Below are 16,768 nucleotides of genomic sequence, written 5' to 3'. Positions count from 1 at the left end.
TACAAAAACACAAACTGTGTTATTTAAAACAAAGACATCACTCAACCAAAGAAATGAGTCACTTCTTCAAAAAAGTAGATCACTGACATGGAAAGCTGATACACACAGACACATACACACACACACACAAATATCTGCACATACTTGTATATTAGTTATACGTCTATATAAACACATAGATACAGATTATATATAGATATTACATAAAAATCTAAAAATTAAAGTACATTTGACCCTTCAACAACATGGGTTTGAACTGCAGGGGTCTACTTATATATGGATCTTTTTAAGTAGTAAATACTATAGTACCATACAGATGAATCTGTGGATACAGAGGGCCAAATATAAACTATAGTTGGATTAACCTCTGTGCTGTTCAACAGTCAACTCTGTACACATTTCTTTTTTCAATTCCATAATCCTTTAATGCAATTTTAAGAAAAGATGTTCCTTTTAAAGAAGCACTTGGATAGACATTAGAACAATCTGCTTGAGAAAAGGAAGCAGTAACAATTCTTAAGACAATTTATAGCCCATATTTTTTGATGCATTGAATACATAGTCTTGTTAATCTGGTGAAAAATTAGACAAATCTATGTTCCCTTAAAGCAGATGATTGTCTGAAACTAATTACAAAGTCAAGTGTTTGTGTAATTGTGTAAACATTTCTAATAAATTAGTCATTTTTCCACACTATCAAACAATTTGAGACTTAAATTTTCAGGTTTCCATCCCCTGATTGGCAAGTTATTTACCGAAACAAAACCCCCAAAACACTATACACTGTAATTAAATGCTTGCATATGCTTTGAAGATAAAGCAATGATTACAAATTATTCAAAAGCACTATTTTAGGAATAAGTCCAACAAATACACTGATGCACAGGTGTTTCAGGTAGAAATATGCCTCTTTTCCTAACCTGTCATAACAGCTGTAGTGATTACAGCTAGTTTTAAACACTTTCTGTTCTGGAAAAGGCCAACAGCAAGAGCTGGTGGCTCCTTGAAATGTAAACATATTCTAAGATTTTGTTGGTTCTGTTTTTATTATAATTGTCTTCTCTGTTCTCTCCCTCTTTCCCTTCCTCAGAACAAAATATCAAATAGGTTGGTGTGACTGGAAAAACAGTCACCTGACAATCGAAAATTCTTAAAGTTGTTGGGTAAATATTCAAATGCCGACTAATAACAGTGGGTCTCTGTTACTGATATTAGGCCTGAAGGTGTGGGGTGCTAGATTAGTTTCAGGAATCCCAAGACAGAGAGGGATGTGTAGAGAGGGCTGCTCTGTAGGATTGGACTCCTTTAATGAGGGATGCCTCCTGCCAGCAGAGAACATGCATGGAGAGAGCTAGCAGATACAAACTCTCTCCTCTCTCTCTATCGCCCTCTGATCTCTTGGCAGTGGTCCCTCTTGGCTGAAACCAGGAGGCTGAGGCACCACTGATGGAGTCCATATCTTTCTTCCTATCAAGGCACAGAAGAGAGGGGAGAAACATGAAGGCTGCATCTTGAGGGACAAATGGAAGATAGTCATCTTGAGGGACAAACAGCAAACCCTAACCCAAGGAGGCCAGAGTGTCTGGAGTCTAGTGAGTAAAAAGGAGAATGGAAATGAAAGCAGGAGGTAGTGGACCAGCTCACATAGGGTCTTGTATCCAGAATGTGGACTTTGCAGTTTATTCTAAGTGATATGTGAAGCCACAGGGTGTTTCTGAACAGAGGCAGAACATGGATAGAAGCAGGAAGACCATTTGGGAATATTGCAATTGTACAAGTGAGAGATAATGGTTGCTTGGTCTAGGGAAATTGTGGGCATGGTGGTATGAGAAAGGACCAGATTTTGGATGTATTTGGAAATTAGAGCTATTATAGTTTACTTACACTGGCTTTGAGAGATAGGATTATTAAGGAAGACACCAGGTTTGGGGTAACAGAAAGAATAGAGTTGCCAAGTTGCCATTTACTGAGATAAAGAAGACTTCAGGAAAAGTAGGTTTTGTAAGTCCATTAAGCATCTAGGTAGATGTCATTAATGTTTTCATTCACTTATTCATCTATCTATGCATTCATTCACCAAATATTTATTGAACAACTCTTACAAGTGCAAAACTATTGAGCCCAAAAAGATGTTCAGTTTTTTATCTCAATCAACTCACACTCTAGGAGGCACATAAGGGAAGAATACTATCCAATCACTGAAGAATTAAATTGATATTTAATTACTGATATTTAAAAATTAAATAATCTGGGAGAGACCTTCAAGATGGCAGAGGAATAAGATGTGGAGATCACCTTCCTCCCCACAAATACATCAGAAATACATCTACATGTGGAACAGCTCCTACAGAACACCTACTGAACGCTGGCAGAAGACCTTAGACTTCCCAAAAGGCAAGAAACTCCCCACGTACCTGGGTAGGGCAAAGGAAAAACAGAGATAAAGGAATAGGGACGGGACCTGCACCTCGGGGAAGGAGCTGTGAAGGAGGAAAAGTTTCCACACACTAGGAAGACCCTCCAATGGTGGAGACAGGGGGTGGTGGGGGGGAAGCTTCTGAGCCACAGAGGACAGCACAGCAACAGGGGTGCGGAGGGCAAAGCAGAGAGATTCCCACACAGAGGATCGGTGCCGACCAGCACTCACCAGCCTGAGAGGCTTGTCTGCTCACCCACCGGGGTGGGTGGGGGCTGGGAGCTGAGGCTTCAGCTTCTGAGGTCAGATCCCAGGGAGAGGACTGGGGTTGGCTGCCTGAACACAGCCTGAAGGGGGCTAGTGCCCCACAGCTAGCTGGGAGTCTGTCGGGAAAAGGTCTGGAGATGTTGAAGAGGCAAGAGACCTTTTCTTGCCTCTTCGTTTCCTGGTGAGCGAGGAGAGGGGATTAACAGTGCCACCTAAACGAGCTCCAGAGATGGGCGCGAGCCGTGGCTATCAGCGTGGACCCCAGAGATGGGCATGAGACGCTAAGGCTGCTGCTGCTGCAGCCACCAAGAAGCCTGTGTGCAAGCACAGGTCACTATCCACACCTCCCCTCCCAGGAGCCTGTGCAGCCCGCCACTGCCAGGGTCCCGTGATCCAGGGACAACTTCCGCGGGAGAACACACAGTGCACATCAGGCTGGTGCAACGTCATGCTGGCCTCTGCCACTGCAGGCTTGCCCCGCATTCCATACCCCTCCATCCCCCTGGCCTGAGTGACCCAGAGGCCCCTAATCAGCCGCCCCTTTAACCCCATCCTGTCTGGGCGGGGAACAGATGCCCTCAGGTGATGTACACGCAGAGGCGGGGCCAAATACAAAGCTGAACCCTGGGAGCTGTGCGAACAAAGAAGAGAAAGGGAAATCTCTCCCAACAGCCTCAGGAGCAGTGGATTAAATCTCCACAATCAATTTGATGTACCCTACATCTGTGGAATACCTGAATAGACAAAGAATCATCCCAAATTGAGGCGGTGGACTTTGAGAGCAATGGTAGGCTTGGGGCTTGCTTTCTGCATCTAATTTGTTTCTGGTTTTATGTTGATCTTAGTTTAGTAATTAGTGTTTATTATCATTGGTAGATTTGTTTATTGATTGTGGTTGCTCTCTTCCTTTTTTTCTTTTTTTTTTTTTTTTTTTTTTTGCTGTACGCGGGCCTCTCACTGCTGTGGCCTCTCCCGTTGCGGAGCACAGGCTCCGGACACACAGGCTCCGCGGCCATGGCTCGCGGGCCCAGCCGCTCCGCGGCATGTGGGATCTTCCGGGATCGGGGCACGAACCCGTGTCCCCTGCATCGGCAGGCGGACTCTCAACCACTGCGCCACCAGGGAAGCCCCTTTTTTTCTTTTATATATAGATTTTTTTTTCCTTTTTCGTGAGTGTGTATGTGTATGGTTCTTTGTGTGATTTTGTCTGTATAGCTTTGCTTTTATTGTTTGTCCTAGGGTTCTGTCTGTCCGTTTTTTGTTGTTGTTGTTGTTTTTAGTAAAGTTTTTAGCACTTGTTATCATTATTATCATTGGTGGATTTGTTTTTTGGTTTGGTTGCTCTCTTCTTTCTTTTTTTTATTACTTTTTAACTTTTTTATTTTTAATAATTTTTAATTTTAATAACTATTTTATTTATTTATTTATTTTTCTTTCTTTCTTTCTTTCTTTCTTTCTTTCTTTTTCCCTTTTCTTCTGAGCCGTGTGGCTGACAAGGTCTTCATGCTGTGGCCGGGTGTCAGGCCTGTGCCTCTGAGATCGGAGAGCTGAGTTCAGGAAACTGGTCCACCAGAGACCTCCCAGCTGCACATAATATCAAATGGTGAAAGCTCTCCCAGAGATCTCCATCTCAATGCTAAGACCCAGCTCCACTCAATGACCAGCAAGATACAGTGCTGGACACCCTATGCCAAACAACTAGCAAGACAGGAACACAACCCCACCCATTAGCAGAGAGGCTGCATAAATCATAATAAGGTCACAGACACCCCAAAACACACCACCAGACGTGGTCCTGCCCACCAGAAAGACATCCAGCCTCATCCACCAGAACACAGGCGCCAGTCCCCTCCACCAGGAAGCCTACACAACCCACTGAACCAACCTTAGCCACTGGGGGCAGACACCAAAAACAACGGGAAATACGAACCTACAGCCTGCGAAAAGGAGACCCAAACACAGTAAGTTAAGCAAATGAGAAGACAGAGAAACACACAGCAGATGAAGGAGCAAGGTAAAAACCCCACCAGATATATATTGTATATCAACTATACTTCAAGAAAAATTTTTTAAGAAATAAAAAAAAAATGAAAAAGAAATTTGCTTTTTAAAGTACACTATTAAATACTGAAAAGACAAGACAAAGACTGGGCTGAAATATATGAAAAACATACAAATCCAAAGGACTTGTGTCCATAATATATAATGAATTCTTACAACTGAATAATTATAAGATAAGTAACCCAATAAAAATGGGCAAAAAGTTAAAACATACTTCACCAAAAATGTTGTATAGATACCAAATAACTATATTAAAATGTGCTCAACATCAATGGTTATTACAGTGATGCAAATTAAAACCACAATTAAACACCCACTAGATTAACTAACATTAAAAATTTAATCACACCAAGTGATGGTGAAAATGTGGACCAATTGGAACTCTCAAACTACTGGTGGAAATGTAAAATGTTACAAGTACTTTGGAAAACAGTTTGGAAGTTTCTTTAAAAGTTAACTATACAGAGTCAGAGTCAAGATGGCATACTAGGAGGATGTGGATTTCGCATCTCCTCACAACTAGGGAACCTACCAGGCACCAGTGGGGTACCACGGACACATAACGGGACTGGAGGAAATCCCAGCAACTGGGTAGGATGTGAAGTGTGAGGGGGAGTGAAGGGAGAGGAGAACTGGAGGAGGGATGGGACTAGTGCCCCTGAAGGGCAGCTGGGAGAGAGGAAAGGATCCCATGCCCAAAGGGGGAAATTGGGAGACCATTGGGAGGGCAGAGGATCAAAAGGGATCATAGCCAGGTTTCCCCTGCCCACTTGGACCCTCAGGAACCTGTTGATATCCCGGGCCTGATCCTCTACCCACCTAGACCCCTCCAGCCACATGGGTCCTGAGGGAGTGGGCGGAAGGGAAGGGGGATGAAAAGTAAAGGCCGGACCTCCAGGACCAGCACCCCTGAGGTGTCTTGGGGAGGGAAGGAGTTCCTACACCCAATGGGACCCACCCACAGTTAGGGGTCCAGCGGTGATGGAGGAGACCCTGGGGGAGATGGTGGGGGACAGGGGCATGAAGGAATGGAAGGGAATGCAGCCAGTGCTTTCCCTGTCCACTTAGGCACCAGGAAGCCTGCTCGGCTCCTGGGCCTAATCCTCCACCCTGCAAGCCTCCCTCCTGCCACGCAGAGCTCAAGCCCCACCCCTACAACCCCACTCAGGTCCCAACTCTACACCTGGAGACCCCCCCAACGAGCTGGGCCTAAACCCCACCCACACACCCTCACACAGGGCCCTACCTCCAAACTCCAGAACTCCACACTCCAGAGGCCCTCAATTCGACATGCTGCCTCTCCCCTTTTGCACAGGTCCTAAGCAGAGGCCCCGCCCCATGCTCAAATGTCAGCCCCCACTCACCTAGGTCCTGCCCCATACAAAACCCCACCCCTGCCTAAGGTCCACTCCCAACCTAAACTCCACTCCCATATTCAAGACCTTTTTTTTTCCCCCCCGGTACACGGGCCTCTCACTGTTGTGGCCTCTCCCATTGCGGAGCACAGGCTCCGGATGCACAGGCTCAGCGGCCATGGCTCACAGGCCCAGCCGCTCCACAGCATGTGGGATCTTCCCGGACCGGGGCATGAACCCGTGTCCCCTGCATCAGCAAGCAGACTCTCAACCACTGTGCCACCAGGGAAGCCACCGAGGCCTTTTTCTTTCTTCTCTTTTTTCTTCTTTTAGATTGGGGTCCTGGTTTACCTTGTTGATTCACTGTTGTTGATCCCTTTCTATATTTATTTTCCCTAATAAATCTTTTATTTTTCTAATTTTATTCTTTATACTTTGTTATTCTTCTGTTCCTGTTAGCTTGTTACCCCCCTTTTTTTCTTCTTTTTTCTGTTCTGGTTATATTTTACATTGTTGCAGTTGTTTCAAACACAGTTTTATTTTTCCTAATGTATTATTTATCATTCTCATTTTATTTTGTTTTTTATTCTTTGATACTGTACTGCTCCTTTTTTCTATTTCTTTTTTCCTTTTTTTTTTTTTTTTTTTTAACCGTGATATGAAGCTTGTGGGATCTAGGTTCCCAGGTCGGAGGTCAGGACCGAGTTCCTGTGGTGGGAGCTCTGAGTCCAAACAGCTAGAATAACAGAGCACCTCAGAACCCAGGGAATATCAAGCAGAGTGAGGCCTCCTGGAGGTCCTCATCTCAGGACCAAAACCCAGCTCTATCCAACTATCTGTAAATTCCAGTGCTGGATGTATCAGGCCAAACAACCAGTAAGACAGGAATGCAGCCCCACACATCAAAAAAAAAAAAAAAAAAAGAAACGACAAAAAAATTTCTTAGAGACGAAGGAGCAAGGGACAAATCAACAAGATTAAATAAATGAAGACGAAATAGGCAAACTACCTGAAAAAGAATTCAGAGTAATGATAGTAAAGATAATCCAAAATCTCGGAAACAGAATGGAGAAAATACAAGAAACATTTAACAAGGATCTAGAAGAACTAAAGAGCAAACAAACAAATTGTGCTATGAACACACAATTACTGAATTTAAAAATACTATAGAAGGAATCAATAACAAAATAACTGAGGGAGAAGAACAGATAAGTAAGCTGGAAGATAAAATGGTAGAAATAACTGCCAGGGAGTAGAATAAAGAAAAAAGAATGAAAAGAATTAAGGGCAGTCTCAGAGACCTTGGGGACAACATGAAACGCAACAACATTCGAATGATAGGGGTCCAGAAGAAGAAGAGAAACAGAAAGGGTCTGAAAAAATATTTGAAGAGATTATAGTTGAAAACTTCCCTAACATAGGAAAGGAAATAGCCAATCAAGTCAAGGAAACACAGAGAGTACCATACAGATAAACCCAAAGAGAAACATGCCAAGACATATATTAATCAAACTATCAAAAATTAAATACAGAGAAAAAATATTAAAAGCAGCAAGGGAAAAGCAACAAATAACATACAAAGGAATCCCCATAATGTTAACAGCTGATCTTTCAGCAGAAACTCTGCAAGCCTGAAGAGAGTAGCAGGACAAATTTAAAGTGATGAAAGGGAAAACCTACAACCAAGATTACTCTACCCATCAAGGATCTCATTCATATTCGACAGAGAAATTAAAACCTTTACAGACAAGCAAACGTTAAGAGAATACAACACCTCCAAACCAGCTCTACAACAAATGCTAAAGGAACTTCTCTAGGCAGGAAACACAGGAGAAGGAAAAGACCTACAAAAACAAACACAAAACAATTAAGAAAATGGTAATAGGAACATACATATCAATAATTACCTTAAATGTAAATGGATTAAGTGGTCCAACCAAAAGACATGGACTGGCTGAATGGAAACAAAAACATGACCCGTATATACGCTGTCTACAAGAGACCCACTTCAGACCTAGGGACACATACAGACTGAAAGTGAGGGGATGGAAAAAGATATTCCATGCAAATGGAAACCAAAAGAAAGCTGAAGTAGCAATTCTCATATCAGGCAAAACAGACTTTAAAATAAAGACTATTACAAGAGACAAAGAAGGACATTACATAATGATCAAGGGATCAATCCAAGAAGAAGATATAACAATTATAAATATTTATGCACCCAACAGAGGAGCACCTCAATACATAAGGCAAATGCTAACAGCCATATAAAGGGAAATCAACAGTAACAAAATCATAGTAGGAGACTTTAACAACCCACTTTCACCAATGGACAGATCATCCAAAATGAAAATAAATAAGGAAACACAAGCTTTAAATGATACATTAAACAAGATGGACTTAATTGATATTTATAGGACATTACATCAAAAAACAGCAGATTACACTTTCTTCTCAAGTGCTCATGGAACATTCTCCAGGATAGATAATATCTTGGGTCACAAATCAAGCCTTGGTGAATTTAAGAAAATTGAAATCATATCAAGTATGTTTTCTGACCACAATGCTATGAGACTAGATATCAATTACAGGAAAAAAATCTGTTAAAAATACAAACACATGGAGGCTAAACAATACGCTACTAAGTAACCAAGAGATCACTGAAGAAAGCAAAGAGGAAATAAAAAAATACCTAGAAAAAAATGACAATGAAAACACGATGACCCAAAACCTATGGAAAGCAGCAAAAGCAGTTCCAAGAGGGAAGTTTATAGCAATACAATCCTACCTCAAGGAACAAGAAACACCTCAAATAAACAACCTAACCTTACGCCTAAAGCGATTAGAGAAAGAAAAACAAAAAAAACCCTCAAAGTTAGCAGAAGGAAAGAAATCATAAAGATCAGATTAGAAATAAATGAAAAAGAAATGAAGGAAACAATAGCAAAGGTCAATAAAACTAAAAGTGGGTTTTTTGAGAAGATAAACAAAATTGATAAATCATTAGCCAGACTCATCAAGAAAAGAAGGGAGAAGACTCAAATCAATAGAATTAGAAGGGAAAAAGGAGAAGTCACAACTAACACTGCAGAAATACAAAGGGTCATGAGAGATTACTACAATGCCAATAAAATGGACAAACTGGAAGAAATGGACAAATTTTTTCAAAAACACAACCTTCCGAGACTGAAACAGGAAGAAAAAAATATATAAACAGACCAATCACAAGCACTGAAATTGAAACTGTGACTAAAAATCTTCCAACACACAAAAGCCCATGACCTGATGGCTTCACAGGCAAATTCTGTCTAACATTTACAGAAGAGCTAACACCTATCCTTCTCAAACTCTTCCAAAATATAGCTGAGGGGGGAACACTCCCAAACTCATTCTCTGAGGCCATCCTCACCCTGATACCAAAACCAGACAAAGATGTCACAAAGAAAGAAAACTACAGGCCAATATCACTGATGAACATAGATGCAAAATCCTCAACAAAATACTAGCAAACAGAATCCAACAGCACATTAAAAGGATCATACACCATGATCAAGTGGGGTTTATCCCAGGAATGCAAGGATTCTTCAATATAGGCAAATCAATCAATGTGATAAGCCATATTAACAAATTGAAGGAGAAAAACCATATGATCATATCAATAGATGCAGAAAAAGCTTTTGATAAAATTCAACACACATTTATGATAAAAACCCTCCAAAAAGTAGGCATAGAGGGAACTTTCCTCAACATAATAAAGGCCATATATGACAAACCCTCAGCCAACATTGTTCTTAATGGTGAAAAACTGAAACCATTTCCACTAAGATCAGGAACAAGACAAGGTTGTCCACTCTCACCACTATTATTCAACATAGTTTTGGAAGTTTTAGCCACCACAATAAGAGAAGAAAAGAAAAGTAATCGAAATTGGAAAAGAAGAAGTAAAGCTGTCACTGTTTGCAGATGATATGATACTATACACAGAGAATCCTAAAGATGCTACCACAAAACTACTAGAGCTAATCAATGAATTCGGTAGACTAAAAGGATACAAAATTAAGGCAAAGAAATCTCTGGCATTCCTATACACTAATGATGAAAAATATCAAAGAAAAATTAAGGAAACACTCCCATTTACCACTGCAACACAAAGAATAAAATACCTAGGAATAAACCTACCTAAGGAGACAAAAGACCTGTATGAAGAAAACTATAAGACACTGAGGAAAGAAATGAAAGATGATACAAATAGATGGAGAGATATAGCATGTTCTTGGATTGGAAGAATCAACATTGTGAAAATAACCATACTAACCAAAGCAATCTACAGATCCAATGCAATCCCTATCAAACTACCAATGGCAGTTTTCACAGACCTAGAACAAAAAATTTCACAATTTGTATAGGAACACAAAAGACCCTGAATACCCAAAGCAATCTTGAGGAAGAAAAACGGAGCTGGAGGAATCAGGCTCCCTGGCTTCAGACTATACTACAAATCTGCAGTAATCAAGAGAGTATGGTACTGGCACAAAAAACAGAAATATAGATCAATGGAACAGGATAGAAAGAGCAGAGGTAAACCCATGCACATATGATCACCTTATCATTGATAAAGGAAGCAAAAGCATACAATGGAGAAAAGACAGCCTCTTCAGTAAGTGGTGCTGGGAAAACTGGACAGCTACATGTAAAAGAATGAAATTAGAACACTTTCTAACACCATACACAAAAAGAAACTCAAGGGCTTCCCTGGTGGCACAGTGGCTGAGAGTCCACCTGCCGATGCAGGGGACACGGGTTCGTGCCCGGCCCAGGAAGATGCCACATGACGCGGAGTGGCTAGGCCCATGCACCATGGCCACTGAGCCTGCACGTACAGAGGCTGTGCTCCACAACAGGAGAGGCCGTGCTCCGCAACAGGAGAGGCCACAACAGTGAGAGGCCCATGTACCGCAAAAAATAAAAAATAAAAAAAACCTCAAAATGGATTAAAGGCCTAAATATAAGGCCAGACACTATAAAATTCTTAGAGGAAAACATAGGCAGAACACTCTATGACATAAATCACAGCAAGATCCTTTTGGACCCACCTCCTAGAGAAATGGCAATAAAAACAAAAATCAACAAATGGGACTTAATAAAACTTAAAGGCTTTTTACACAGCAAAGGAAGCCATAAAAAAGACAAAAAGGCAACCCTCAGAATGGGAGAAATATTTGTAAATGAAGCAACTGACAAAGGAATAATCTCCAAAATATACAAGCACCTCATGCAGCTAAATATCAAAAAAACAAACAACCCAATCCAAAAATGCACAGAAGACCTAAATAGACATTTTTCCAAAGAAGCTATACAGATTGCCAAGAAACACATGAAAGGATGTTCAATATCACTAATCATTAGAGAAATGCAAATCAAAACCACAATGAGGTATCATCTCACACCAGTCAGAATGGCCATCATCAAAAAATCTACAAACAATAAATGCTGGAGTGGGTGTAGAGAAAAGGGAACCCTCTTGCACTGTTGGTGGGAAAATAAATTGATACAGCTACTATGGAGAACAGTATGGAGATTCCTTAAAATCTAAAAATAGAACTACCATACAATCCAGCAATTTCACTACTGGGCATATACCCGGAGAAAACCATAATTCAAAAAAGAGTCATGTACCACAATGTTCATTGCAGCTCTATTTACAATAGCCAGGACATGGAAGCAACGTAAGTGTCCATCGAGAGATGAGTGGATAATGAAGATGTGGCACATATATACAATGGAATATCACCCAGCCATAAAAAGAAATGAAATTGAGTTATTTGTAGTGAGGTGGATGGACCTAGATTCTGTCGTACAGAGTGAAGTCAGAAAGAGAAAAACAAATACCATATGTTAGCACATATATATGGAATCTAAAAAAAAAAAAAGGTTCTGAAGAACCTAGGGGCAGGACAGGAGTAAAGACCAGACATAGAGAATGGACTTGAGGACATGGGGAGGGGGAAGGGGAAGCTGGGATGAAGTGAGAGAGTGGCATGGACATATATACACAACCAAATGTAAAATAGATAGCTAGTGGGAAGCAACCACATAGCACAGGGAGATCAGCTCAGTGCTTTGTGACCACCTAGAGGGGTGGGATAGGGAGGGTGGAAGGGAGCCACAGGAGGGAGGAGATATGGGGATATACGTATATGTATAGCTGATTCACTTTGTTATAAAGCAGAAACTAACACACCATTGTAAAGCAATTATACTCTAATAAAGATATTAAAAAATAAAAAACAATAAAATCTAAGCAAAGTGTTTAAACATAGGAAAACAAAATACATAATCTGGTATTTTCTATAAGATTTACCAGTACAGGAAAAAATGATTACAAAAGCTTAAAATAACAACTTGATATTTAAATATTCTTCTTGGTGTATAATTTTATGACCTACAGATGTTAAAAACAATCCACTTACATAGGTAACAGTAATGATGTGGATCAGGACCAACTTGCCTGATAGGAGTTCAATAAGCAATCATTGTTAGGCTAATTCTGCCTTCCTTTCCATCCGCACCCCTCAAATGGCTGATATGAAAAAGATTTTTATATTAATTGGAAAGATCACCCTCTTTTCCTCTCCTGGTGACCTGGCTTTCTATCTTTAGCAATCATATTTCAAAACTAAAATTAAGACCTCTCAATATAAGTTAGAAAAAAAAATTTTTACAAAAGCAATCATTCTAGAAATTTGAAGTCACCCAGAAAGGGATATTTTGGTATCAATTTTCCACCATCCAATAGGGGAAAAAAGCTAGAGAAAAATGAACAATTTACAAGATCATCTTTGAATTATTATGTATGTATTGTAATTGCCAGATTTTAACATCATTGCCAAATCAACATAACAAATACAATATTGTATAATATGTTTGTTAAAAATTTCAAATTCTGAACCAAAATTTTCTCTTTAATTTGTTGACGTGGTGTAACTTAGTAGAGACTTGACCTCCTATTGCTGAAAATGCCTTTACAAAGATAATAGGTAATCAGTTTCTATAAATTGGGCTCTGGCTACCTAAAAGTAATGTTTCCTACTTTTCTTTATTCAGATGCTTTTATGAAACATGAAGGAATCAGAGGTGGAGTAGGGAATATGGATTTGGGAATACGTAAAGAATAGTGATTATGTGGGGCACAATAGAATGGAAGGATGCAGGGAAGGGAGAAACTGCATTAGCCTGGACATTTAATTTCCATTTGGAAGAAGGAGGAAAACAGATCATTGTGAAGTTTCCACCACATGTCAGGCCCTTTCATAATCTTACTTAATGTTCGTGGCAACTGTGTGAGAGAGTATTTTTCCCCATTTTACAAATGAAAGAACAAGGATTAAATAAAACATTCAAGATCCCATAGCGACCAACCTGGGAATAGAATCCCTGTCTGTATGATTCCAGGACCTGCCTCCATTCCCTTCTGGATAGGAGAAGAGGGATCTGAAAAGAAGAGATTATTCCAGAAAACAGGAACTATTTGTATGCTGGTACCAGAAGACTCTGAACAAACTACAGAAATGTAGTTTATTCTTCAATGATTCAGTGATGTTTTAGTCAAAATACTGGCTATTACATTGAATATTATTTTCTGCCCTGATCTTTAGGTTCTAGCATGGGAACTTTCTCAATCAATGTAACCATTGTTAAACCACCAAAGGAGTTAAGAATTCTTGTTCTATGCAAATAGCTCCTTGCTCTAACTACAAAATGCTTTTCATAGCCTGAGAAAATTCTGAGATATTAATGAGTGTATGCATGTGACATCCCTTGAGTTCCTTGCAAAAAAGGGCTAAGTATAAAAGTTATGTTATTCTCTATTTTCTCCTTTTACTTGATGTCTTGCCTAAGCTGACTGTGACTTGTTGATTCTGCTAATCTCCAGAAAAATGAAGCCACCCTTCAATGCCTAAATAAAAACAGAGGTCAGTTAATGGTTTAAGTTCTACCTCCCGGCTTCCAGGAACAAAGAAAGGTGCTTTGATTTCATTTCCATAAGTTTAATGTGTATGCATTGTCAGATTAACTTAATAAGAATTCACAAACTAGTGGTAAGAGCAGGTGATGTGAGCATTAGAGAGATTGTCCTGACAAAATTTGAGAGCTACCTTTCAAGAATCCAGGAGGGGGGCTTCCCTGGTGGCGCAGTGGTTGGGAGTCCGCCTGCTGATGCAGGGGACACGGGTTCGGGCCCTGGTCTGGGAGGATCCCACATGCCGCGGAGCAACTGGGCCCGTGAGCCACGGTTACTGAGCCTGCGCGTCTGGAGCCTGTGCTCGGCAGCGGGAGAGGCCGCGACAGTGAGAGGCCCGCGCACCGCGATGAAGAGTGGCCACCACTTGCCACAACTGGAGAAAGTCCTTGCACAGAAATGAAGACCCAACACAGCAAAAATAAATTAATTAATTAAAATCAGTTGATGATAATCTAGTGAGCTTTCCAAAAAAAAAAAAAAAAAAAAATCCTAAAGACTGACTAGCTTGTATCTTTAAAAAAAAAAAAGAATCCAGGAGGTAAACAGGGAGAGCTGGGGAAATAGCTGTTAATGGAGCCAGCAATATTCCAAGTGAACGTATTTGATTTTATAAAACATTGAAGATTTCATCAATGTGGTGACCCAGAAGACAAACTCAGAAGAAAAAATTGTCTTTTTGACAGGGAATGGGTTGTTTGTAAATGGATTTTAAGTGCACTAGATTTGTATGTATTTGTTATAATATTACTTAAAAAGATAATCATGTAATTTATAATTAGCAGGAGATAGTCCCTCGGGATCAAGAAAAGAATTTTAACTCAATATGTAGAGCCACTGATTCTATTTTTCAACTACACTCAGCCTCTTTTTATCCTGTTCTTCTCTCTGCTTTCTCACCAGGACCTTCAGCCTCTTTTTCTACTGGTTTCTTTCCATCAACATTTAAACATGATCAATGTGTCATTTGTCTAAAACAAATAAGCAAATAAAGCCCTCTCAATCCCACAACCTTCTCTACTGATTGTCCAATCTAATCTTTCATAGCCAACTTTTTCTTGAAAACATTTTCTTTGTGTTTTATACAGAGTAAAAAATATGTATTTCTCTTATGAAATAATGTTCTGCTAGTACTTGATGCATTCTTCTATTATAACCTTTATCACATTACATCATGATTGTTTCCATCTATACGATGTATCAAGATTGCTTTCATTCATACGTGGTTTGTAAATCCATAGTCCCAATCTATCCTTTTGTCCTGCAATCTAACCCAAGATATCTCTAACTACCTATTGGACATCTTTATTAGGCATCTCATAGCACTCCACACTCAGCTTGTCCAAAACTGACTCATCATCATCCCCCACCCCAAATTTATTTTTTTTCTCAAGTCTTCCCTATCTCAATGAAAGACAGCTCCATCTACTCCATTTTCCAATCCAGAAATCTAGGTATCCTTTATTTCTCCCCACACTTAGTAGTTAACCTCTACATATTGCCAATTTATCCCCTAAATACTGCTTGGAATACCCATTTTCCTCCATCTCACTATCTCTATTCTAAGGCCATATCACCACTATTTCCCTGAATTACTGGAACTGCCTCCTTACCCTCCTATCTACTTTACAACTTGCTTAGAATGATCTTTCCTTTCACTCCGCTGCCAAAATCCTTACCCATTGCCTATATAACAAATGATCGATTCTTTAAACATGGCTTGCAAGTCCCCACCTATATCTCCAGTTTCATTGCTTATTTCTACCTCCTAGACAAGCCTATTCTAGAGTGACACAGAGATTTTTTTCTCATTCTTTGACCTGCCACATTCTCATGGTGAGACCTTCATTTTTGTAGTTCCCACTCTTTAGAACATTCTCCCATTCTCCCCTCCTCCAACCTAAGAAATCCTTAACATCCTTCAGGTCTCTGCTTCTTGCTGGAAGCCACCCCTTGGTGTGTAGACAAGTTTAGGTTCTCTTCTATATGGTCCCATAAACCCTTTATTTCTTCTAAGGTACTACTCATCAGACTTTATTTTAATTCTTATGTAATTCTCTAGCTTTTCTAATAGAGTTCATATTTTTTAAGAAAAGAAAGCATGTCTCTTCCTGATCTTACTCTATCCCCAGCTTCTAGCACAGTGCCTTACAATTAGTAGGCACTTAATAAAATTTGTATGTAAAGGATCATATCCAAAATAAAAAGTAATATTATTTAAGCATACAAATTCTTGATAGTTAACTGTATCACTTTCTTATATCAGAGAACACAGATTCAGATCTCTCTGAATAGCATGACCATATAATTGTTGATCCACATCAGGACATTTTTGACAGCAAAGGGGATAATATTGATGAATTAAAGATAAACAGGGGTAAACTAAGACTGCTGCAGGCAAACCAGGACATGTGGTCACCTTCCCTTAGGAGAAAGGCTGATAACATAAATAAATAAAGCACAAGCATGTCTGTTTTGTCTGGTGGCGGGGTTTGGGAATGTTCTATTGATCTGGAGATTGCAGTAACTATGCAGCTCCTGATAATTATTGCCATGCTGCAATTTAGACCTAGTCTTAACAGATCTTCTTATTTATCAAGAAAAATAGAAAATCCTGATTTTATCTGAAATATCCTAATGTTTTAATGT

At 39.9% G+C, this 16,768-nt stretch overlaps 1 protein-coding gene across 22 annotated transcripts in view; it reads right to left on the bottom strand.

The window, feature by feature from the left end:
• Positions 1 to 16,768, bottom strand: part of LOC309807013 (uncharacterized protein) — a 478,671-nt gene that overhangs the window by 336,914 nt on the left and 124,989 nt on the right. The window lies entirely within an intron of this gene.

Source organism: Mesoplodon mirus (genome assembly GCF_964341445.2).
Source record: "Mesoplodon mirus genome assembly, chromosome: 6".
NCBI lineage: Eukaryota > Metazoa > Chordata > Mammalia > Artiodactyla > Ziphiidae > Mesoplodon > Mesoplodon mirus.
Note: the sequence above shows the minus strand (reverse complement) of the source record. Positions and strands in the feature narration are given on the sequence as shown.